General features: G+C 44.7%; 1 protein-coding gene across 3 annotated transcripts in view; it reads right to left on the bottom strand.

The window, feature by feature from the left end:
- Positions 1 to 26,271, bottom strand: part of CCDC171 (coiled-coil domain containing 171) — a 3,960,104-nt gene that overhangs the window by 2,084,394 nt on the left and 1,849,439 nt on the right. The window lies entirely within an intron of this gene.

Below are 26,271 nucleotides of genomic sequence, written 5' to 3'. Positions count from 1 at the left end.
GACAGGGCAATAATGCAGATTTTTCTAAATTTATTGCGATACCTAGCCTGGAACAAGTTTTGATAGTGTAGTTCCTGGCTTGCAGGAGATGATGCCTGGTGGAAGCAGTAAGGAGCCAGCTGTCTAGATATGGAAACACCTGGAATCCATGACGTCTCAGGTGAGCCGTAACCACTGCCATACATTTGGTGAACACCCTGGGGGCTGTGGTGAGACCAAATGGCAGAGCTCTGAACTGATAGTGACTGGCTCCCAGCCGGAAGCGAAGGAATCTTCTGGAGCGCCTGTGCATCTTGATGTGGTAGTATGCATCCTGAAGATCTACAGAGCACATCCAATTGTCCTGACCAAAGAAGGGTAGAATGGACTGTAGTGTGACCATCCGAAACTTCATTCTTTGTACAGATCTGTTTAATCTGCTGAGATCCAGAATGGGTCTCCAGTCCCCTGTCTTTTTTGGTACCAAAAAGAACCTTGAGTAAGTTCCGGATCCGAGTTGGTCTGCCGGGACTTCCTGGATTACTCTCTTGTGTAGCAGCTTTGAAATCTCTATGGCTGCTTGTTCCCTTAGACTGGGTGGGACATCTGGAAGGGACTTGTTTGACTTTAAAGGGGATTTTTTAACCTCCGGATATGATCGACTGTACCCACTTGTCTCGAGTTAGGTCTTGCCAGGCTTTCGAGTACAGTGAGAGCCTTCCCCCGACTGCCTCCAGAGGTGGGCAGCCGGGCAACCCTTCAGGGATGCTGAAAGGGCTTCTCAGAGAAAGATTCTCTGCTGCCCTGGTTCTGCGGACCCCCTCTGCCACGAGGGCAGTGTCTGTTATTGTTCCCTCCTCTGCCCCTGGAGGGGAACTCACCACGTGCGTCAGGCAAGGCTCCCTGGGGTTTCGGGAACCACAGCTTTCCACTCTTCTAACCCTTGGGGTATGGTCTAGAAGGAGTGGAAAAATGGACTCCGACAGCAGAGAGAGTCTTGCCTTCTTGTTCACACCTGGTTAGGGTGTCCTTCACCTGTGATCCGAAGAGTGTGGAACCATCCAAGGGGGTATTGGTGAAAGACGCTCTGAAGGGCTCCACAAAATTACATAGCCGCATCCATGCGTGCCTCCTTAGGGCAACGCCTGTGCCTGTGGCTCTACTCGCACCATCAGCTGCATAAGAAATGAGCCTCATGGAGGAGTTAACAACTGAATTCAGAGTCGCCAGCTGGGTGGCCACCTTAGTTTGAGCCCCTCAGCTGATGGATCTTGGAGAGTATCTCCAAGCTCTTTAAGGAGATCCCTCTGAAGGCAGGTGAAATGGCACAAATAATTCAGAGCCCTCATGGAGAAGGTTGCTGAAGCAAACATTCACTTCCCATATCTGTCCATAGTCCTTGACTCCTTGTTAGGGGGATGGACCGATGAGGAAGTTTCTGCCAACTCCTCCTTTGTGGCTGCTGCTGCCACCATGGCATCAACAGGTACGCCCTTAGTCAAAAACTGTTTGTCCTGAGGTGCAGTTATAAATTTAGCAGGTATCCTGGGGGGTCGGTTCCACTGTGTCTGCAGCTGATCATGCCTTCCGAGCCAACACAGACATAAGTGGGTCGAAAGGCTGAGACACCCAGGAGGTGGAAGGTCGGGAACCAAACGCGTCCAGGAATACAGACTCATCATCGGAAGAGGCTAGGTTATTCCAGTTCCCCCTGTAAGCATTTCCAAAATGTCTGAAAAGGAGACATCTTCAGAAGGGGATCTCGGGGACCCTTCCGAATCCTCTAAGTCAGTATCTGATGTGACAGACTCAGGGGAGTCAACGTGCTTCCTCTTGCACTTCCTCTTACGAGGTGGTTCCTCTGAGTGATCAGGGGAGGCCTTGGAAGAGGAAGAAACACCCAAGGGGAAGCTCTGGAGCACTGGTTCCCCACACTTGGGGTCTGGAGGAGGGGCAGAGGCAGACTCAGGCACCATAAGGGGAGGAGCCAATGGGGTTGACCGTGGGACTGACTTGGGGGCCAGGACACTCCTCATGACCTTGAAGGTGCCCCCGTCTGGGTGCAAAGAAGACTCCGGCTCCGAAGAAACCGGAATTCCTCTCCGCACCGAGGGGAACGGCTCCAAGGCCGATGTAGGAGCTGAGCTCACCTGCGCTGAAGCTCCGAGGGGGAGAATGGGGTCAGACAAGGGTCCGATGCCACTCGCCCCCTGGGAACAGACGAGGGAGTCTCGGCACCCAGATCCCTCCAAGGACGGTGCCATGGAAAGGATCGGAGCCGATGACAGAACCGAAGGGGAAGGTATCGGAGCCGACGGTTCCAGGAGTCGAACTCCAGCTCCGAGCTCAAAAGAGGAGTCGGAGGAGGAATCTCTGCAGAAGTGGACAAAGCAGACACCTGATGACGGGGGCTGGACAACATTTTTGCTAGGGCCTGCGATTTCAGCAGCCTACTGACCACTCTCTCCAAGTCCTGATCTGAAAGTCTAGAGGAGTGAGAGGACCTATGACTGTGCTCCAATTGGAGCAGAGGTGACCGTGGAACCGAGCGTATTGACTCCAAAGAGGGAGACCTAGATCTCTTTCGACGCCCAGACAGCTCTGAAGTACCTGTTGGAGCCGATTGGGAGGGAGGCACATCGGCTCCAGCCGGAGCCGAAGTGGATGGTGGAGTTTCACCCAGCGACGGCTCCGAACTGGGAACCGAAGGCTTAGGTGGCTTGGAGGATTTCACAGGCTGAACTTTGGCCAAGCAAACCCCTGAGTATCAACTTATTTTAGCGCTCCTGCAGGACTCTTGGGCTAAAAGCATGACAAACCAAACAAGAGTCCTGCAGGTGCACTGCGCCCAGACAATAGGCACAAGAAGTGTGACCATCTGTCAGAGACATCTTCTGACAGCATGAGTCACACTTCTTGAATCCGGACACTTTTGAATCCTTGGACACATTTACTCACCCACACGCCAAGGTAAAACACACACACTACAAGAAAAAACAAGTTAGCAGGAGTACTAATTAAACAATACAGCTAACACACACTAAATAAGTCTACTACTACTAAAAAAGCGCGTTTTTTTTTTTTTAAACTAGAAAGGACAAATAGAGGGGGTTAGCTTCTAATTTAAACAGCTACCACAAATGGGAAGAGAGGGGGAGGGGTGGCGAAAAACTCTCTAAGTAAAACGAGTTTTTTTATATAAGAAAAGTACAGTTTTGTACCTACCATAAATGTAGATGTTCGAAGATCCACATTGCTGCAGTCCTTACATATGGGTAGTCCGCTGTCCTCGGTCGGCCCGAATATCAAAGTATTAGGCTGACGTCGGTCAAGGCGCTTAAGACTGACATCAGGACGTCAGGGTACAAATGCGCATGACCGACGTCATATCCTCAGTCTTTTCTTGCCCCAGATGTCAGAAGACCCTAAAAAGAAAGGTCAAAACCAAAAAGACAGCAAAAACCAACCAACCACCCTTGCACTAATCATATGTACAATATATACAATATACACAATATTCACAACCCAAACCACACAACCGCCTCTAACTACAGAGGGGAAGGAGGGAGGTATTGGACTGCAGCAATGTGGATCTTCGAACATCTACATTTATGGTAGGTACAAAACTGTACTATGTTCTTCATCTCACATTGCTGCAGTCCTTACATATGGGTAGAATCCCAAAGCAGAGGTAAGGGAGGATGGCAAAACTAGAAAGCATTAGGAGCTGCCAAAATGCCCTGTAAAATTGCAGTGGCAAAACCAGCCCTAGATTTAGAGTAAAGTGGAAGGTGGTAATGCTTAGAGAAAGTATGCACTGAGCTCCAAGTAGCTGCCTCCAAAATATCTTTAGTTGCCACCCCTTAAAAGCTGTAGAAGTGGCAGTAGCCCTAGTGGAATGAGGCCTAATCCCAGCTGGAATCTCCTTACCATGATGGGAATAACAGAAAGCAATACAAAACCCAATCCACTTAGAAATAGTTTGTTTAGAAACAGGCTTGCCCTGAGAACCCAAAGCAAATGAAACAAATAACTGCTGAGACTGTCTGAACCCTTTAGTTCTGCTCAAATAATATCGCAACTGCCTGTGTATATCCAAAGTGTGCAAAATCTTTTCCCCTTTATTTTGGGGTTTGCATAAAAAGTAGGCAAATGAATAGTTTGGTTTAAAGCCACACTAGAAACCACTTTAGGCATAAAGGAAGGATTAGTACGCAAAGATACCCTATCCTTATGGAAAATTAAGAAAGGCTCAACCGCCATAAGGGCCTGTAATTCAGAAACCCTTCTCGCAGAGGTAATGGCCAACAAAAAAGCAGTCTTCCATGATAAATATTTCAACTCGGCAGTAGCTGCAGGCTCAAAAGGTTGTAGAGTGAGTTTCTCCAACACAAAATTGAGATCCCAAGCAGGAGTAGGAGCTCTACGTGGGGGTCTTATATTCTTTGCCCCTCTAAGGAATTGCTTAAAGGATGAGAAAACAATGGTGGGTCACAGTCATAGTGAGCCGAAATTGCTGCAGCATGAACCTTAATAGAGGAGAAGGACAAACCTTTGTCCAGTAACTCAGTAAGGTATTGAAGAGCCACACTTAAATTAGGCTTAGAAACATCAAATTCCTTTGCTGTACTCCAAAATAAAAATCTCCTCCATTTATCTGCGTACACTTTCCTTGTACTAGGCCTTCTGGCCTCCAAAATAACATTCAAAACTGGCTGTGGAAGCTGAGACCCTCCAGGGTTTAAAACAGAATATGCCAGGCTGTTAGATGTAGAGAGTGAAGTTTGACATTGAGTAAATGACTGTTCTCCTGAGACAGCAGGTGTGGAATCGAAGGCAAAGGCCATGGAGGCTCCCGTATCAGACTTCTCAGTAATGGGTACCAGTGCTGTCGAGGCCAATCTGGAGCTATTAAAATCATCTTTGGCTTGTCCTGTCTGACCTTCAGGAGTACCTTTGGGAGGAGAGGCAGAGGTGGAAAGGCATACACATGAAGATTGCTCCAATTGAATGAGAGAGCATCCACTTTCCAAGCTGTGGGATGAAACCTTTTGTGCAAAACTTTGGCAGCTGGTAGTTTAGTGGAGAAGCGAACAGATCTATGTCTGGAGTTCCCCATAACACTGTCAATTTCTGAAATACATGAGGATCCAATTTCCACTCGTGGGGATCCATAATTTGTCTGCTCAACACATCTGCTAAGGAGTTCTGTGCTCCCGGCAGAAACCTTGCCTGAAGATTTAGCTGTAAACTGAGAGCAGTCTCCCACAAAATCATTGCTTGTCTGCATAGAGGATAAGAATGCGTTCCCCCTTGCTTGTTGATGTACCACATGACAGTTGTGTTGTCTGTTAGAACCAACACCTGCCCTGGAAGAAGCAAATCCTTGAAAGCTACTAATGCAAATTGGACTGCTAACATCTCCTTCAAGTTGATATGTAGATGTTAAAGTCTGGCAGGCCACGTGTCTTGTACCCACTTTCCATTTAGATGAGCTCCCCAAGCTTTGTCTGAGGCATCTGTCGTTAGAATCTGACTCGCCTCTGGCCGGGTCACAGAGAGTCCCTTGTTTAGGTGACATTCCTGAGCCCACTACAAAAATTCCTTTTGAATGCAAGGTATTATCCGAATGACAGTGTCCATATTTTGGCAGTGCTGTGTCCATACATTTTTGAGATACCATTGTAGCTTCCTCATATGCAGTTTGGCATTGGGAAGCACCAGAATACAAGATGCCATGAACCCCAAGGCTTGAAGGACTGTCCTTGCAGTCAGCCTGGACTGATGAGACAATTGATGGAAGTACAGAGAAAGATTCTTTTGTTTGTCCGGGGTCAAAAAGGCCATCTGGGATGCTGTATTCAGTCTCACACCCAGAAAGCACATGTCCTGAGAGGGTACTAGACTGGACTTTATTTCGTTCACAGAATACCCCAGGCATCTTAGCACTGCTATCACATACTGTAAATGATGAAGAAGTTCGTCCTTTTCTTGGGCCAGAATCAGGCAATCGTCCAAATAAGGATAGATCTGTATTCCTCTTAGCCTGAAGAAAGCTATCACTGGAGCCAGAACCTCGTGAACACTCTGGGCGCAGTAGATAAGCCAAAGGGCAATGCAGAGAACTGATAATGAGAAGTCCCAGCCCGAAAACGCAGATACTTCCTGCAACTGAGCCTGATAGGAACATGAAGGTAAGCCTCCTTGAGATCCAGAGTCACCATCCAGTGATCTTTGCCCAGCAGAGGTAAAAGCTGTTGTAACGTCAACATTTTGAACTTGGGAATGTCCAGATATGTGTTGAGGATAGATAAATCCAAAATTGGTCTCCACGTGTTCCCCTTCTTTGGTACTAGGAAAAGGAGAGAATAAAATCCTAGGCCCACTTCTGGCAGAGGGACTGGTTGTATGGCTCCTATTTGAAGTAGCAGAGAAATTTGTTTGTGAGCCTCTAGTCTTTGCTGAGGAGGAACGTCCGGCATGCCTTTGAAAGGAGGAAAGGTATGGAAATAAAACTTGTAACCTTGGTGTATGATATCCAATACCCATCTGTCTTGGGTAATTAAACTCCAATTTTCCTTGAAGAGTGCCAACCTTCCTCCCAAAGGTGCTGCCAGGCAAGAAGGATCTGGCAGCTGAAAAGGTAGGTCATTGGGCCTGTTTACGAAAGGACTGGCCCCTGCCCTCACCCGAAGATTGTGCAGGTGAACTCCCTGTTCTAGGTCTGAAGAAACTCTGAGCTCTACCCCTACCACGTCTAGATCTACCCCTAGACTGAGAATCATAAGAAGGATACGTCCACCCCTTAGCAGGCCAATTCCTACTAAACTTCGGAGGCTGAACTTGCAAAAAATCTTTAACAGCCTGCATGGACTTAGCCTTGTCTTCCATTTTCTTCAAGACTGACTCCACCGGTGAACCAAACAACACATCAGACTGTAAAGGAGCATCCAAAATCCTTGTCTTAACATGGTCAGATAAATTCTGATCCCTCAGCCAGGCATGCCTGCGAAGAACTGAACCAGTGGCAGCCACCCTAGACGAGGCCTGTACAGCATCAAAACCACATTGTAAAGAATGCTTACCCACTTGTTCAGAGACATGCACCAAATCTTGCAATTCTTTACACTCAATGCCTTCCGCCAGAGCATCTACCTTAGACTTTAATTGAGAAAGAAGATAGTTTTGATATTTCAACATGTGAAACTGGCAATTCAAAGCCCTCATAGCTAAGGTGGAGGAAGTATAGACTTTCTTTCCCCATCTATCCAAAGCTCTGGCCTCTATCTGGAGGAACCGGATTTTTTACAACAGAGGCCTTGACACCCTTAGGTCCCTGACTAACAGTTTCTGGGTCCGCCCTAGGACTCTTATAAAGATATTTATGCGCCTCAGGCACCCTGTAATACCTATCCGGTTTAACAGGAGCAGGAGGCAAAGAATCAGGATTAAGTGAAGCCTCTGCAAACACATCTTCCACAACATCCAGAACAGGTGGTATAGCCAAGGGCCTATGCTGGGGCAAAAGCAAAAATTCCCTAAGCCTTTTCCTGGAATCAGAGAAGTCCTGACCTTCCCACTTAAAATGTTCCCTCATGGAATGAAGAGTCTCTGAAAAAGAAAAATCCTCTGGAGGAGAAGCAGAAGGAGTCGAATCATCTGCATCAGAATCAGAATAAGGAGAGTACTCCTGCAAGTCTTCAGCCGAAGACTCTGAAACATCTGAAGCCTGCTCAAAACTCCCCAACTCTGGCTCCACCCTAGGCCTCTTATCAGGAGGGGGTAAAGAACCTCTAATCAAAGTTATTAAATCTTCTGCCATTTTAAGCATGTGCTTCTTGGGCACCGACCCTGCTGAACTAGGAGTGACACCAACAGAAGCTAAACCTGGCCTGCCTCTGGGAGAAGCCTTGGAAACAGAAGGAGAGGGCCTAACCACCCTAGGAAGGGAGGGGAGTACAGTAACCTGAGAAGCCCCTTCAGCCTGGGCTGACTCCTGAGAGGCCACATCCTGCAATATCAAAGTCTCCCCCTGTGACTCCAGAGAAGCCTCCGTCGGAACCACCGGTTCCACTGACGCCTCTAAAGAACCGGCGTCGATGCGGACGACTCTACTTGCCTGGGTTTAGCTGCTTTGTCTTTGCGCTTCTTGAAGAAGCGGCGCGGAGAATCCGGCGGCATATTATAATTGCACCGCTTCCGAAGACCAGCCTAGCACAATCTAACCTTCGCTTAATAGTGCGCTTATTGAACCTAGCACAAAAGCGACACCCAACAACGTCGTGCTCAGGCCCCAAACAAGGAATACACAAAGAATGATAATCCCTATGCGGTATCTGCTTCCCACAAGAAATACAGTTATTCACTTTTTCTGACATCCGGTAAACCACTGAGGCAAGAAAAAACTAAAATATTCCCCAACGGGGTACTTAGCCAACTTTGACTCGGTCTGAAACTCCGAATTCGAAAAATTCCAGAACGCCGAACGGCACTTGCAACGCTGCTTCTGCATCAGACCATGCGGCAAAAAAGACTGAGGATATGACGTCGGTCATGCGCATTTGTACCCTGACGTCCTGATGTCAGTCTTAAGCGCCTTGACCGACGTCAGCCTAATACTTTGATATTCGGGCCGACCGAGGACAGCGGACTACCCATATGTAAGGACTGCAGCAATGTGAGATGAAGAACATCAGGGGATATATACTATTTAAAGAGTCTAGTTAGGGTTAATAGTACAATTTTAAGGATAAAGTACACTAATAAGAGGTAAATTCTAGTGAAAAACAGAAATTACAAAAAAAGTATTCGAGCCTGAGCCAGTAAGACAACCTCGCAGTCTGAAGCGGCAAACGAGATCTGAGTAACTAGCGCCAGGCATCATGGGATATAGGGTAGCTTCGAACCAGTAAACAGCTCTCGAGCTTTTGAAGATGGCAGAGTCGGAGCCGAGGATCGGCTCCGAACCCAACCAGCAAGAATGAAGGTGAGAGTTTCTTAACATCTATTTTGTTAACTCATCCTGGTGTGGAACAGGAGCACAGGCAGTTGTTTGTCTTTAATCCTTGCAAACACTTGGTAAACTCCCTCTCTCATTAAATATCTATGTGGTATATATAATTCTTGAGAAAATTTACAAAACGTCTCTAGTATCATCACATCCTTTTTTTTCTCACACAATGCCTCATTATGTCATCTGCTATAATAGTCTCTATGTTAATGTTTTCTGGTCCTCCCAAGAATTGTAAAAACTACAATCCTTTAAAGATCTCTACATGAACTTATTTGTTTAACAGTTCACTCCTTACTTCATTTTTCCAACTTCCCCTGCACTGTTACACTACCATCATCATATTTATTTTGTAATTTAGTTAAGAGATCCCCTTTTTTTCAAACTACCTTGATGCTTCCTTGCTAAAATACCTACATGACTATTTTAAATATTAAATGTCTCATAAATATTGGGCCCAAGAACTTAATTCTACTGTGGATCACTTAGCTTATTTTCACTGATTAGTTTACACTGTCAAGTGCTTTCAGCATATGATACAACTGCATCTTTTATAAAGCCACAGCCCAAGGCTTCAGCTTCCACAAATAACTGAATACTGTACTACATTTAACTGAATTGTCCAAATGATTATTATCCCATGTTATAAAACGTATTCACTATTTATAACAAAAATCTTCCATAAAAAGCCACCCTGTGTAAGCAACAAATACAAATTTCCATTTAAAATTATATCCCTGAAGGAAAAGTTTGTCTACAGTTGCAGTAAGAGCAATGAACTAACATTACTTACTTGGAAGCATGCACCCAAGACATAATTACAATAAATAAACCATGAAACAAAATTTATATAAAAAAAGAACTTGATTAACTCATTCAGCTTATCAGGTAAACCCATGTGTAATGTTATCCACTGATAAATAAAGGAAGAAATCAAAAACATTCCTGTCATACATATTCTCCCACTACTCCCCTTGTAAGCCAGTACATTTTAATACCCTGCAAAATGAACTGCTGAACTTAGGTTGTGTTGAACTGCTCACTCTCAGATTTGGAAAGCTTCTTGAAAAAAACTGGCAGGTCTTGGTGCTCCTTACTTGCTGGTATACCAATCATATCATTACACTCTTGTCTGAAGTGGAATCTTGAGTAAACTGCCCTGAAAAGCAATGAAATTGCCTTCACCTCATTCACACTGATAGTAAAAGACACCTTTCTTAAACCATTCATTACAAATTCAATGAAAGACCACTGAAGTGCATTCCCCAAACATATGGCAAAGAGTATGCCACCAAGTGCTGCATTATTGTCACACATGATAAAGGCATCTCCTGTTTCTGGTTGAAAGCATTTTCTCACCAGAGAAATTCTTTCTTTACAAATTTAAACATCTGGTTATCATACTCAGGGCTCTGTCCAGAACAAATGAGAGAACAGCAAACAAACTTGGAATGAGCAACAGGAAATCACAAATATTTTCCCTGAGATGTCCTTACGGGAATGCATAAATAGGTATTCTCCATGTTCAAAGTGGGTATGAAACAGTTCTCTTCTATGGCAGGCAAAAATGACTATTTTCTCAGCAACGGAGTACAGGGATAAAGCCATGACCATGGTCCAGGCAATGTCAATATAAGTAGCTCAAGCACATGACACAGCTGGCAGGGGAAGATGGGAATCTTGGGAGGGAGTGCAAGGCACAGCAGGACGAATATAACCACAATGCCTTTCAGGAGGATCGGTGCTGCAGTATACATTTTGAGAACAAATTTTCAGCTCACTAAGCCACCACAAAAAAGGAAGCTTTCATTAGTGAAGATATGAGAGGATGCACTCAAACGAGGAAGGCATTTTGAGTCTCTGCTGTAAAACAGATAGTACATCTCCCTGCCTAAAGGGTCGAGAGTGAGGTTATGCTACTCAAAAAAATAAATCTCTTTGCTAGGATACCAGTAAGAGCACAAGCAACCTCCATGATAGACAATAGGATCATGGGAAGTTACTAGGCTACTGGCCCTGAAGACCTTACAAGGTTAGCCAAGAACTTAGACCATGTTCCAACAAGTCAGCACCCTATGCCACTGCCCAGCAGGGACAAAGGTGGAATCCAGGGGTGTATTTTCTGTTCCCCATCCAGTTAACCAGGTTGCGATTAAAAGGTTTAATGAGGTACTCTGCTTTACGTGGAGAGAGAGTCTATTCTACAAAAGGGGGAGTCTCTGGGACACAAATCTGTCCTGCCAACAAGTCCTATTGATGTCACAGAGCAGGTTGAGGTCATGTGTGTGGGTTACTCAAGTGGAGCTTGACTTGCGGATATGCAGCAGTCCCATCAGGGCAGGGTCTGTCTGAGATTGTTTTGTATGCCAGACAGAGGTCACCTCTGAGGAGTCTGTAGGAGATTGAGTAGAGGGACAGGGCTTTTAGCCTATCTGTGTAGGGTAGATGTTTGAGGCCCTGGATTCTCTGGGTGTGGAACCTCTGTGGTCTCTCCAGCTGCTGCATGTGCTTTGTGAGGTACATGCCGAAAGGGGCACTGTACTCAATAATTAGAAGTTATGTACCTACCATAACGTTCCATGTTAGTTGTCTTCTTCTCGCCTTCTTTCTTGCGGGATGGGTTCGGAGCCGATCCTCGGCTCCGACTCGGCCACTCTAAAAGCTCGAGAGCTAGTTCCACTGGCTCGAGGCTCCCCTATATCCCACAATGCTAGGCGGTAACTCCTCAGATCTCGTTTGAAAGCTAAGGCCAGCAATAAAATTCCATAAGGAACCAAGAAAACTCCTCTAGGTCTGTCCTGGCTAGGGGGAAGGAGGGTGGGACGCAAGAAAGAAGGCGAGAAGAAGACAACTAACATGGAACGTTATGGTAGGTACATAACTTCTAAATGTTAAGTTGTCAATCTCGCCTTCATTCTTGCTGGATGGGACCGCGTCCCTAGCACCTTGTCCTGGGTGGCCTATCGGAACAGACTCTTGAGTACAGTGGAACCAAAGTTGGCTCGGTCTCTAGAGGCCAAGTCCAACTTATAATGAGAAATGAAGGTATGGGAGAAGCCCAAGTAGCTGCAGAACAAATTGAATCAATAGGCAGCCTATCTTGGAAAGCTATAGAAGTGGCTAAAGCTCTAGTTGAATGAGCCCTGGGTTTGGATGGCAACCGTTGATGTCTTATCTCATACACTAGGGTAATCAACGAAGTAAGCCATCTAGAGAGAGAGACTTTAGAAACTGGAAGGCCCATTCTACCTTCTGCATAAGAAACAAACAGTTGGTCAGATTTCCTGAATTGTTTGGTCCTGTCTAAATAGTACCTAAGTTGGCGATGGATATCTAAAAACAGTGTAACTTTTGTTCTGACCTATTAGAATAATTTGGGAAGAAAACAGGAAGCTCAATGGTTTGATTCAAATTTGCCAATGAAGCTACTTTGGGCAAAAAAGACGGGTTAGTACGCAAGGACACCCTGTCTTTATGAAATACCAGATAAGGGGGTCGACTACACAGAGCATGGAGTTCGGAGACTCTTCTAGCTGAGGTGATAGCTACTAAAAAGAGTGTCTTCCAAGAAAGTAACTTTATAGAACATGAAGCCGCAGGTTCAAAGGGGGGAAGAATTAAGGATGTCAGAACCAAGTTGAGATCCCATTGAGGAGGAGGATCTCTGATGGGTGGTTTGAGGAGAAAAACTCCCTTTAAAAAAGCCTTGCAGAGTTTGTGAGACATAATGGAGGACTCTGAGGCTCCAACATGAAAGTTCGATATTGCTGCCAATTGAACTCTAATGGTAGATGGGGACGAACCTGAGTGGAAAAGTTCGGCTAGAAAGTCTAGAACTGTTTGAATAGAAGCAGTGAAAGGATCTATATTCTTTGACTGCGCCCAATAGGAAAAACATTTCCACTTGCTAAGATAAATCTTCCAAGTGGAAGATTTATGAGAAGCTATCAAGATATCTCTGAGTGAGATATCAAAGGAAGCCTGGCTAAAGTCGGAATCGGAGGAACCACGCTGTGAGGTTCAGAGAGGGGAGGGAGTGGTGCAACTGACCCGACTGATGGGTCAAGAGGTCTGGAACTGGGTCCAGATGCCAAGGTTGTTCCAACAGATAACGGTGGAGAAAAGGGAACCAAACCTGTTGAGGCCAGTAAGGGGCAATGAGGATCATGGAAGCTTCCTGAGCGATGGCTTTCTGTATCAGCTGGGATATCAGTGGGAAGGGAGGAAAGGCATACAGAAGTCCCCGGGGCCAAACGTGCACTACAGCGTCTCTGCTGGGGTGGCCTGGTTGGGGAAAGAGGGTGAAAAAATCGTTGCACTTGCTGTTTTGGGGAGTAGCGAAAAGGTCGCAGCAAGGCCTGCCCCACTTTCGAAAAACTTTCTCCAACACTGAATTGTTCAGAGACCACTCGTGAGGCATGAGAATAGCTCTGCTGAATTTGTCTGCAATCACATTGGACTTCCCGGGGATGTGCGTTGCTAACAGAAATCGCTGAGAAGAAATCGCCCATTGCCACAGTCTGAGTGCCTCTTGATATAGGGGGTAAGATCTGGTTCCGCCTTGTTTGTTGATGTACCACACTACAGACATGTTGTCTGTTTGAATTGCTATAGTTCCCTTGGGAAGAGAGTCTTGTAGGGCTTGCAACACTAGAAGCACTGCTCTCATCTCTAGGACGTTTATGTGCAAGTGGCACTCGAACGGTTGCCACATGCCCTGGACTGTCCTGCTCTGGAAATGTCCCCCCCCCACCCGATCAGGGAGGCGTCCGTTGTCACTGTAGCAACCGGAGGGGGAGGGACGAAAGGTCTCCCTAGGAGGAGCTGAGGAGATGTGATCCACCAATAGAGATGATTCTTGCACGACTAGTTATCCGAATAGGATGGGACATTGGGAGACTTTGGTAAGACCATTGTGTGAAGAGCATCCATTGTAAAATTCTCATATGGAAGCGAGCTAATGGTAGTAGAGGGATGGCCGCCACCATAATCCCTAAGACTTTCAGGATCAGTCTGGCTTTGACTTTGTTGCTCTGCAAGACAAGAAAGACCTGTTTGTGTATGTCTGCTATCCTCTGCTCTGTGAGTCTGGCTGACATCTTGACTGTGTCTAGATTTGTGCCTATGAAGGTAATAACATGACAAGGCGACAAGACAGACTTTTCGTAGTTTATTGATATGCCTAGTACCTGACGTGTGAAAAGTGTAGTCTCTGGCGAGAAGTAAAAGATGCTTGGTGGGGGCTGTAAGGAGCCAGTCGTCTAAATAAGGAAACACCTGGAATCCTTGTCGTCTCAGGTGAGAGGCTACCACTGCCACGCATTTGGTAAACACTCGGGGGGCTGTAGTGAGAACAAAGGGCAGGGCTCTGAATTGAAAATGACTGGTTCCCAGCCTGAAGCGGAGAAATCTCCTGGAGCGTCGACTCATCTTGATGTGATAGTACGCATCCTGGAGATCTATCGAGCACATCCAGTTGTCCCACCCCAAAAGGGGAAGAATGGACTGCAGTGTGACCATCCGGAACTTTGTTTTCTTGACAAACTTGTTCAAGTTGCTGAGATCCAAAATGGGTCTCCAGTCCCCTGTTTTCTTTGGAACCAAAAAGAATTTGGAGTAGATTTCGGATCCTACTTGGTCTGCTGGAACTGGTTGAATGGCTCTTTTTGCAAGCAGCTTCGAAATTTCTAATGCTGCTTGCTCCCTTTGACTGGCAGGAACATCTGGAAGGGATTTTTTGGACTGCTTTGGAATGAAAAGAAAAGGGATTCTGTAGCCTTCGGAAATGATAGACTGTACCCACTTGTCTTGAGTTAGGGATAGCCAGGCTTTTGGGTAGAGTGACAACCTTCCCCCGACTGCCTCCGAAGGTGGGCAGTCGGGCAACACCTCAGGGATGCTGAAAGGGCTTGTCGGAAAAGGATTCTCGACTGCCCTGATTCTGGGCCCCTCTGCCCCTGGACGGCGTCTACCATTGTTGTTCCCCCTCTGCCTCTAGAGGGAAACGACTCTGTCGTCAGGCAAGTCTCCTTGAGATTGTTTGCGGAACCACATCTTTCCCCCCTTCTGACCTTTGGGGTAAGGTCTAGAAGGAGTAGAAAAACGGACTCCGACGGCAGAAAGAGTCTTGCCATCAGTCTCGCACCTAGTCAGGGTTTCCTTCACTTGAGGACCAAAAAGGGATGATCCATCAAAGGGGGAATTAGTGAAGGACGCCTTAAAAGGGTCCGTAAAGTTACAAAGCCGCATCCAGGCGTGCCTACGCAAGGCTACACCTGTACTGCTGCTCTACTTGCTCCATCCGCCGCATATGAAAGGAGGCGCATGGAAGAGTTGGTTATAGAATTAAGGGTAGCCAGCTGAGAGTTCATCCTATCCTGAAAACCCGCAGCTGTTGGGTCCTTCAACATTTCACTCGCTTCTTTGAGTAAATCCCTCTGAAGACGAGTAAAATGACACAGGTAATTCAGCGATCTCATAGTAAAGGTCGCTGACGAGAACATCCGCTTCCCGTACCTGTCCATCGACCTAGACTCCTTGTTAGGAGGATGAACAGGCACCGAAGGATCAGCTAACTTCGTCTTGGTAGCCGCAGCCACCACCATAGCATCAACAGAGACGCCTTTGGTCAGTAATTCTTTATCCTTGGCGGCCGTGATGAACTTTGATGGTCTCCTGGGGGTGGGTTCCACTGAGTCAGGAGCCGCCCAAGCCTTCTTTGCCACCACTTGCATAAGGGGGTCAAAGGGAGGGGACACCCAGGAGGTGGAAGGGCGAGAACCAAATGCCTCAAGATACACTGATTCATCCTCTGAAGGGTTGAGGGATGGCCAATTCCTCCTCTGTTTTAAGATTTCAAAGATGTCTACAAAGGAGACATCTTCAGAGGGGGAACGAGGGGAACCTTCAGAATCCTCTAAATCAGTGTCAGAGGTGACCGACTCAGGGGAGTCAATGTGCTTCCTCTTGCACTGCCTCTTCCTAGGGGGCTCTCCTACAGGGTCAGGAGAGGCCTCGGAAGAGGAGGAGATCCCCACAGGGGAAACTTGAGGAGCTGGCTCTCTATGGTCGGGGATTAGAGAGTGAGTAGAAATCACCGGAGGCACCATAGGGGGAGGGGCAGAAAGAACCGACTGTGGAGTTGAACCTGGTTCCAACACGCTCCTCATGACCTCGAAGGCACCCCTGTCAGGCAGAGCCGGAGGTCTCCGTTCCGAAAAACTGGAAATTTAACGGGAATGGAATAGACTATTTCAAACTAACTATATATATAAAAAACTAACTTTAACAGGGGAAAAAAGGCTAAGAAACTAGTTCTTTACCAAAAACTAACCTGAGCCGGTAGGAACACACCTCGATTGCTGTAGCGGCAAACGAGATCTGAGGAGTTACTGCCTAGCATTGTGGGATATAGGGGAGCCTCGAGCCGGTGGAACTAGCTCTCGAGCTTTTAGAGTGGCCGAGTCGGAGCCGAGGATCGGCTCCGAACCCATCCAGCAAGAATGAAGGTGAGATTGACAACTTAACATTAGGTCTTATAAGGGAAGAATACAGGGATGTTATGACCACCTTGTCCCTGGATGAGATACCATTACTAATGTGGTGGCCAAGTAGAAAGCTTTCAGTACAATGGAGGCAATATGGTGGTTTAAAAGTCAGCTTGCTATCAACCTGGGTGCCCAAGTCCCTCACAACTGATTGCATACTTAGTGCCTTTTTACCAATGTGATAATTTGTGGGGAGGTCATTCTCCACAAAATGGATGATGGATTTTTTGGCATTCAGTCTGAGGCCGTGTTTCTGGCACCAGTCATTTGTTTGGGTGAGACCCTCTTGAAGAATGTCCACATCACTAGAGGAATTGATGACTGCACCCAGCTTGCAGTCATCTGCAAACTTGGTCAGCCACAGCTCACTAGATTTGGCCTACACGTCTGAGAATTATATCCCAAACAGCAGAGGCCCCAAGACCGATCGCTGGGGTACACCGCTTGTTATGGGTCTACTACCTGAGGTGGCTTTCCCTATTTTGACTAGGTGGGTTCTATCAGTGAGTCAGTTTGCTACCCATCTGGTAACATATGGATTAATGCCTAGTTGAAAGAGTTTATCTTTTATACCTGAGTGGGGAATAGTATCAAAGGCCTTAGGCAGGTCAAGGTAGACAATGTGCATGGCTTCCTCTCCTCTATGGCCTTGATGACTGTCTCAAAGTTGTTGACCAAATATAACAGGCATGACCTCCCCTTGACAAAACCAAAATGTGTGGGATCAAGTGTTGGAGGTTGCCAATGTCCTTGTTAATGATGTCCATGATAATCCACTCCATGGCCTTGCAGATCAGGCAAGTTAGGCTGATGGGTCTATAATTTCCTGGATCAGTGGACGCTCCCCATCTTTGTGCAAAGGGATGACAATAGCTGTCCTCCACTTGGCTGGGACGAAGCCGGTACTCAGGCATTGGTTAAATAGGGTGCCTAATGGTGCTGCAAGTTCTTGCCTGAGTTCATGTACGATGCAGCCTGGGATCTTACCGACAATATGACATCCCATCCAGATGGCTCTCACTCAGTGCTGTACTGAAATAATTTCCTAGTATGAAAGAATAAATGGACAAGGTCCAGTTGGGGGAGACTTGATTGTCAGCATTCATGGAATAAAACTAAAACCTAAAAGAATGTCTTCAAAGTTACCATTTGACCTGCTTTGTAATGACAAACTGGTTTAAGTTGGACAAATCTAGTACTGGTCTCCGTGTTTCTATCCTTCTATGGTTTTAGAAAACAGTCTGGAGTAGAAGTCTTTTTCTTCTGAAGGTCTTGGGTTTACTGTAGTAGCATTTTATTTAGTAGCTGCTATACCAAAAGCAAATCTTCTTGAATGTGGTGCGTGACAGTTTACAGCAGTGCAGTGGAATACGACCTGTAAATAGATTGTATAGAACAGCTTTGTGAGACTGCCTGCAGAACCTCTATCTGATGTTATATCCATTCAGAAAGCAATGTCACATACAAAACTGCCTATCATAATTACTAGAGAATGGAGGTCAAATCCAGAGAGACAGGACCTTCTCTGCTGCTGTCTTCCTCTTCGACACCATGCAAGATAGATATTATTTTCTTGACCGCTAAACTTGCTGGAGAACTGAGGTATGGTGGTATGAAATGACCGTGTGAAAACAGTTTTAGTCTTTCCCTTCCTTAGAAGTACCCTAGAATGTCATCTGTTGGTTTGGCAAAACAGGTGTTCATGGAAGGTGGTGTGTTGAGTAACTTGAGCATTTGCATACTCAGAATATGATTCAGTCCTTAACTATGCATATCTTCTTAAAACCACTTCTGATGTAGAAGCCCTTAAAGACACATCCATTGCATTACTGTTGTGCATTTAAGTACTTTTAACAGCACTGGCACTTAGCTTTTGTAGCTTGTCCCTGGTGTACCCTTCTCGTATGTGGTGAAAACATTCCAGCATCTGGTTCAAAACTGAGTTCTGGTGTCTCACCATGCAAATCAATTAAATCACTGACATAAAGGTCAAGTTACTAGACTTCGTATCATATCTGTCTAAAAGCTGGGACTCACTGTCAAGCATATCTCTTAACGTGCAGACATTGAAAATAGGTACAAAGACCCTTAAGTAGGATCATCCAACTAAAAATATGGTCATCTAATTAGCATAAAATTTCAATACCAAATAGCATAAAACTCTTCCCACTTCTAGTAGGAAGCCCGAAAGGAGGTGTGGACCGAAGCCCTAAAGGCAGTGGTGTATCCATCTTCATAAAAGATACGCACACCTCCAGACTAGTTGCCCAACATAACGCATCAGAGATACTTCAGGTACAGCTAACACTGGATAAAACTGCAACCCAGGTTGTAGCCTGCTATAGATCCCCCACAGTGTCCCAAGACTCCCACTCCACATTCCTGATCACTCTGGAAAATATTAAGGTTCAACCTAATACCCTTATATTGGGAAACTTCAACTACCCCTCCATCAACTAGGAGAATTATTCATGTACCAACTCTTTTGCCCAACGTCTTCTGGAATTTATTAATTCCAATGACCTGGACCAACTCATTCTCACCCCTACCAGAGGTAGAAGCATCCCTGACCTGGTCACTGCAAACATGGGGGACTGCTGCTCTACACCAGCATTCAACTCCTCCCTGGTTAGAGCTGACCACAAGTTAATCGCCATGGATATCCACATCTCACCCTCACCCCCCCACGGCAAACTTCACGTCACCCATGCAAATGGAGAATGGGTGCATGACTGCTGAATCATACACCAGTGCATTTTATGAGCATATACACAAATGCATGGAATGGAACCAAGATGCTCTCCTCCAAAAAAGGAAGCCAATCTGGTGGTCCCCAGCCATTAATAAACTCTACAACAGAAGAAAAAAAACTATTGCAGAAAATGGTAAAGTCCCAAGATTGGAAAAACTCCCTCGTTAACCTCAGCAAAAAATGAGATCCCTCATCAAATCCTCTAAAGCTAGTTACAAAAACAAAATTGCTACAGATACTAAAGATAACCACAAGGCATTCTTTAGTTATATCAAGAATCTGCATAACAATGCACACATTTGCTCTGAGCTACTGCACAACAGCACCACTTATACTGAGCCAACTGATAATGCCAATATCTTGGCCAACAAATTCAGTTCAAACTTTACCCCCTTCACCCCCTAAAGGGCCTATCCCAATACAGGAGGAATGCCAAATCCCTAATATCATGGCTGCACAGGTAGAAACCGCACTGTCCAAAGCCAAGAATACAGCTTCCATGGGACCTGATAATATATCTGGCTGTGTTCTATGAGAATTACAAAGTGAACTGGCACCAAACCTGAGTGCACTGTTCAATCACAGCCTCACTTCAGGCTTTGCTCCCACTGAATGGCATACTGCTACAGTCATTCCACTTCACAAAGTGGGAGCGACGACTAACCCTGGGAAATACCACCCCATCAGTCTGACGAGCCTAATATGGAGCGCGTCATTATGGACCTTATAAATAAGGAGATAGGGAACCTTAAAACTCTGGACCCCACGCAGTTTGGGTTTGTGAAGGGTAGATCATGCCTGCTCAACCTGACAGACTTCTTCAAATCTGTCACAATAGCGGTGAATGAAGGCAAGGTAGTCCACACAGCCTACCTTGATCTTGCCAAGGCCTTCGACACCATCCTCCACTCAGAAATCATTGACAGACTCACTAACCTAGGCATAAACCCCTACGTCATAAGATGGGTTCCCAACTGGCTCACTGACAGAACCTACATGGTGAAAGTACCGGACTCCAAATCTGACTATTGGGCAGTAACAAGTGGAGTCCCACAGGGATCGGTCCTGGATCCTCTCCTGTTTGGCATCTACTTTTCTGAACTTCAAGCCAACACAAAGGGACTCTAGTTAACTAAATTCATGGATGACTGCAAACTGGGAGCTATTATTGATTCTCAAGTTGATTGTAGACATTCAAGAGGGTCTCACAGAGACCAGAGACTGGTGCAGGAACCACGGCCTTAAGCTCAATGCTAAAAAGTGAATCATCATCCCCTTCGGGAAGAACACAGGGCCCACAAACTATCACATTGACGGTAGCCCAATTAACTCTGAAGGTGTGATAAGAGATCTGGGGACACAGGTAGATAGCAGCCTCTCCTTTGACAACCATGTTGCCACTGTTGTTAGAAAGTCCTTCTACATGGCACACCTCATTACCAAAAGGTTTCTCATCCAGGAAAAAATAAGTCATAATCCCTCTCTACTAGTCCCTCAATAGACCTATTATAGAGTACAATGCCCCACATTTGGTATGTACCTCACTAGACCTTTTCAACAATTGGAGAGGCCACAAAAGTTCCACACAAAAAAGATCTTAAGACTCAAACACATGCCCTACACAAAAAGACAAAAAACTCCAGCCATACTCTATCTCATAATGCCTGCTTAGTGGCAATCTCTGCTTGACCTACAAAGCCATGTCTGACTCAGTGTTAGATGTGCTTCACCTGAAAAAATCTCAATCCCTCCGTGCTACACGCTCTAAGGACCTTAACCTCATCACCACAATAAACAGAACTTACTGCAGGGACAGGTTCCTAACCGAGAGACTTCCCATACTCTACAATAAACTCCCCATTCAAGTCAAGCAGAGCACCTCACTAGCCCTCTTCAAGAAAAATCTTGACGAGTGGATGGGAAATTCACTCTGAGGATCACTTCAATGGCCTTGCTCGATGGGGGCACAGGGAACTAACGTCAGTCAGCAAGATGCCTGGGAATATTCTTGGGCTAGGCTTATATAGGCTCCAGGGCTGTTAGTCTAGTACACACCTATGAGGGATACAGCCCCAAAACACATCTAAAAAATAGGGTGTGACAAAATGACTGACAATATAGCCACATTATTAAAGAAACCATGTAGAATCTGTAGACTAGAATGAAATGCATTGCACAATTTTACCACACAATGTCATTTATTTTTGCTTTAGAAAAAGGGAGATTTAAGATGTGTGCCCCTCTTTCTTTAAATTACTGATATTAGTATGCTGGTCATGTATTATGGTTTACTGTGTACTAGAAAGATTCAAGCATCACACATGATGAGGGGGATTCAGAAAATTGTACAAAAGGCTAAATCAAGCCTGAAAATAGGGGCATACCTTTAAAAATAGGGACATCCTGCAAAGGGGTAAACCAGGATTGAAAATAGGAACGCTCCTCCAAAATAGGGACAGTTGAGAGGTCTGCTGTCAAGAGTTACACAAGCTAATCAAATAGTCTTTTTCTGGTGGGAGAAGGAAGAAGTCTGTGGCTGGGTCTGCTTACTGGCTGTTATGCAAAACTTATCTGTCCTGTGTACATCCTGTCAGCTTTCTTGGCAGCTGGGGTCTGTTTACTGGGATGCTGGTAACAAGCACTTATCACACCTCTAAATGTAGCAAATAATGGTGAAATAGACCTTTTTATCAGCTCATGTCTCATCACTTTAAATATCTCTTCTTAGATCAGGATTCCCCAAAATTCCAGCCACAATATTTTTCCATATAGTCTACTGATTATTTGAATTCAGCGTCTTCAGGAAAAAAAGCCAGATGACTGAAAAGCAGATACTTGGGATCAGAGTCTGGTTGTCATAATGTGTTAATGTCTGACGTAAAATTATTAAGACATTAGTTAGAAAGAGCTTTTTTCTTTTCTTTTTGACTCTATCGACCATTTGCAATTATCGATGGAGATTACAGTACAACAGTTTTGCTACAGCCTGATGCTGATCAGTTTCTGCAATATACAATTTCCTCAAAGAACAACCTGATCTGATTCTAGGACTGATGACTGTTTGGGCTGAGCTCTAGTTGCTTTCATGCATTACCGGCCTGGTCTCCTTTCCATTGACCACTGAACTAATCCTTCCTAGTTCTTCCCCCAACGATCCATTCATACCCAAGAGTGATAGTCCTATAGCCTATTTGTCCTCTGATGCAACAGCTAGGTTAACAGGGAGTAGCAGCAGCTGTCACCCATGCAGTAAGGGGATCAGATTTTAACTGTATGCCCTACTGTTCCCCAACATGTGAATACTAGCATCTCTGACAAGAGGAGCACAGTGGGCCACATGTGGACTGTCAGTACCTCTGCATGCGATAACCAAAGCCCCACCTCCTTTATAGACAGGATCTACATATGATCCCATTCTACAACAGTGGTTCTGTTGTAGTGTCTGTGCTCCCATCTCTCTTCCAAAGAAGAGGTGAGCAAGCTCTACCTATTCATTTCTCCCCTCTCCAGGACCAGCCCCAGCAAGTGCCTGATTCACTAAATGAACCTGGGTGACCTCAGTCATAGTCACAGCATTATGCCACAAGTTTTCTCTAGCAAACCAAGCATAATCAAAGGCCAGGAAAAAATGTTTGAGATGTGTGAGATGCAGAATGAACAGGAGTCTGAAGTCTTTTATGCTTTACTGCCAGTATGAACTGAGAGCGTAATTATGCTGAATTCCCGGCCCCTAGTGAAGGATGTTAGACATCTTTCAGACTGGGACCTGCATAGCAGAGACTGATGTTGGTGTTATTTTGCTTCTCAAAGTAGGAAGGCTCAGTATCAGAGATTCTTTTGAAGCTTTGTATGAATTGAGGCTGAAGTCACTTCATCTTGGGAAATTATAGAGGAATTATGCTTTCTATATCATTCACCAGCAGCCTCTTTTTCAACAATTTTCTCAGCTATCCCTCTTTTTTAACTTCTATTCCTGATGTACAAGTGTCCCTGCTTTATGACATTTTACACTGCTTCTGTATGTCCTTTAATCTCTTCTCTGAGTTATACAATAACAATGCTTCTATCTTTTCCAACTAGTGGCTTTCTAAAATTAGACAGAAATTACAACTCTTAACTGAACCAGCTCCATGCAGCAGAGGGAAAAAGCACTAACTAAGGTGTAGGTAACCAGAATTTGATATGCAGCTTGGATGTCTGTGGGAATTGAATGAGAAGATAGGGAAGGTGTGGCTGCTGTCTGCTCACCCATCCTTGATGGGGGGGGGGGGGGCAGTTAGCTCATTACATGGGGTCACACAGTGTGGGAGCACTTGATCTTAACACCCAGTGGAGTCCAGAGCCTACGCAGTCTGACAGCATTCGTACTCAAAGTCAAGGGGAAGTCAGTGTCTGTAAGCACTCTCCCCTTGGAAGACATAAATAATGAAGCATGGGAGAGCTGCTGGGGTGCAGGCGGTTGCTCCTAGTGGTAGAGGATAGGACACCCTGTAGGACCAGCAACTTACTACAATTCTCTACAATCTAACTTTTGCTGAGAAGGAACAAATTTATAGTAGAGCTCTTACCTAGTCTGGGAGTACTAGGAAAAAATCCTCTGTTCCACCACAGCTGTAAAAATGTTAAAAACAGACTTCAATCTTCAGTAAAAACAACAGGAGCACAGTAAAATTCCTGGATAAGCACTTTCGATCAAGAGTACAGTTAGAGGAGTCATGAAGGGAGCAAAAAAAAAAAAACTTTCAGCTTTCTATGTTGTGTGCAAGGCCTAACCAATTAGCACTTATTATGGTAACCTTTAGCATGATTTATTTATTGCAAGCATGCTTATTAATAAATTTAGAGGAGAAAGACATAACCTTCAAGTGACTAGTGATCTGAGAACAATAATTCACTTTATTTCAAGGAAAACTCTGAAGAAAATAAAATTATGTGAACTGACAAAATTTCTCTTCAACCAATAGTTTCTCAATGGTAAGAATAAGTGAACAGAGTGCACACCAAGGTTGCTTTTATGGGAAAGTTATGTCACCAGTGTCAACATTTATTATGGTGTGAGACTAAAGTTAGCATTTGCATGGAAGAAGTAATCTTCAGAAAAATGGCAAACCAACAGCTCTGCTGGTGAATAAAATCAAATGCAATAATTTACTGCTACAGCCATCCTCATTAAAAACATGTTTTTTCCTTTTATCTTCAAAATCACTCACACACACACACACACACACACACACTTGCAAGTAAGTACTACGTCTAGCTCACACAGTGGGGAAAAAAAACATAATGCTTCTTGACAGGTACATATGGTGACATACTTTTTTTGTACCCAAACCCAAGTTAATCAACAAGCTTTAGCTTGGTAACACTATTAACATTTTTCTTCCAAGGGAAAGCTTACTGGCTTTCTTTCCTCCTTGGAAAGTAAGAGTAGGGTGCCAAAAGTCATGCTATCAGGATGCCTTTTTTTTTCCTTCTTCCTCTTTATATACCTAACTCCTTCACCATTTCCACAATGACTTCTGCTATGGCTTCCCACAAGCAGTACAAGTGTGCTGCCACCCACCTCCCTATAAGAAGCAAAGTGGATAATGCAATCATGATCACCCAGGTCCCTCTCATGGACCAATCTACTGCCCTCCCTCAGCACCCCTCCCCCCCAAAAAAATTGAGGAAGCTAACAATTGCCACTTTTCTCCCATCTTCTCCAAGCCAGCTCATCCCAGCATCAGTGTAACAACTCAGCTAGCTAGTGCAAAAGTCAGGGCTTCTTCCTTTTTTACCAGCAGAGCTGGCATCAAACACATACTTTTATGTAACTAATCAACTTCAAGACAGACTTGTGCCTATAACAAAATATCTGTAATTAAGAATTGATGGCTAAAATCTTGACTGATATACACCAGCTGTCTTTAAATGGTTTAAAATGACAATATTGCCTCAAAGATTCATACCTATCCTTCCCTATTTACTTTTCTTCCAAAAATGGAAACACAATTTTAATCTACGGATTATCTTTTCAAAGGAAATTAAATGCTGTGTAAAAATGCTGGTAGTGTAACAGACCTGATCAGATGAAACCTGGACAATTAAAAAAGACACTCTTAGTTCTAAGAATCATTTTATCTCATGAAAGGTCAAAAATGACTTCACTCTTACTTCTGAGGAGAAAGTACTAAATACTTTGCATGTGCCATTATGATAGCACCTACAAGTTTTAAGCTAAAAAAGGGTCTATTGTACACATGACTGGGTACAAGTTCTCTCTCAGACTAATTTTTAATGTACCAGAATTTTATGGCTATGTACTAGGAAGAGGGAGCATGAAAAATTTCATATAAAAACAGAAAGGGTTATGCCCAAAAGATATAACTGGGGGGGGGGGGGGGTAGTTCTCATCCCTACCTTCTGCATCTTTTTACAGAAGGATTTCAAAGATACAAAAGTTAACATGCTAGAAAATAATAGCCACCCAAGTGGTGTCATGTTACGTGACCCTTCTCATCTCATTTCCCTACAAAATCCTAAACAGGAGATTCATCAAGCTTCCCAGAAGTTAGTCCACTTTTTTCCTGTCACCACATTTCGCACATCAAAGGATCAGCATACTTTCCGTAATACATACAGTTTAAAACAGTAGATATTTCTGAACTGTACACAATGCAGATTAGATATATTTATCACTGCAATGCTGTGTGAATGTGTTCCTTGAGTTTATCAGCTCATAAACATCTGTCACTGTGAACTAGAGAACAGAGGACTAACAAATATGCTTACTGTCTTGTACAGTTACAAATAATGCACCTCAGATATGAGCAACAAACTTTCTGTTTTATCTCCCAACTTGATCCTTGAGAAACCATGTCTTATTTCTGTTTTACACTGTGATAAAGACCTGGTTTATTAGTGTAAATGAACAAATTCTTTGAATTTCTTCATCAGTAAGATTAATTTATTTTCTTTTAATTAGGTCCCTATGGCTAATA

Source organism: Protopterus annectens, chromosome 2.part0, assembly GCF_019279795.1.
Source record: "Protopterus annectens isolate FY-2018-M chromosome 2.part0, PAN1.0, whole genome shotgun sequence".
Lineage (NCBI taxonomy): Eukaryota > Metazoa > Chordata > Ceratodontiformes > Protopteridae > Protopterus > Protopterus annectens.
The sequence above is the reverse complement of the archived record's forward strand: the minus strand, read 5'-3'. Positions and strand labels throughout refer to the sequence as shown.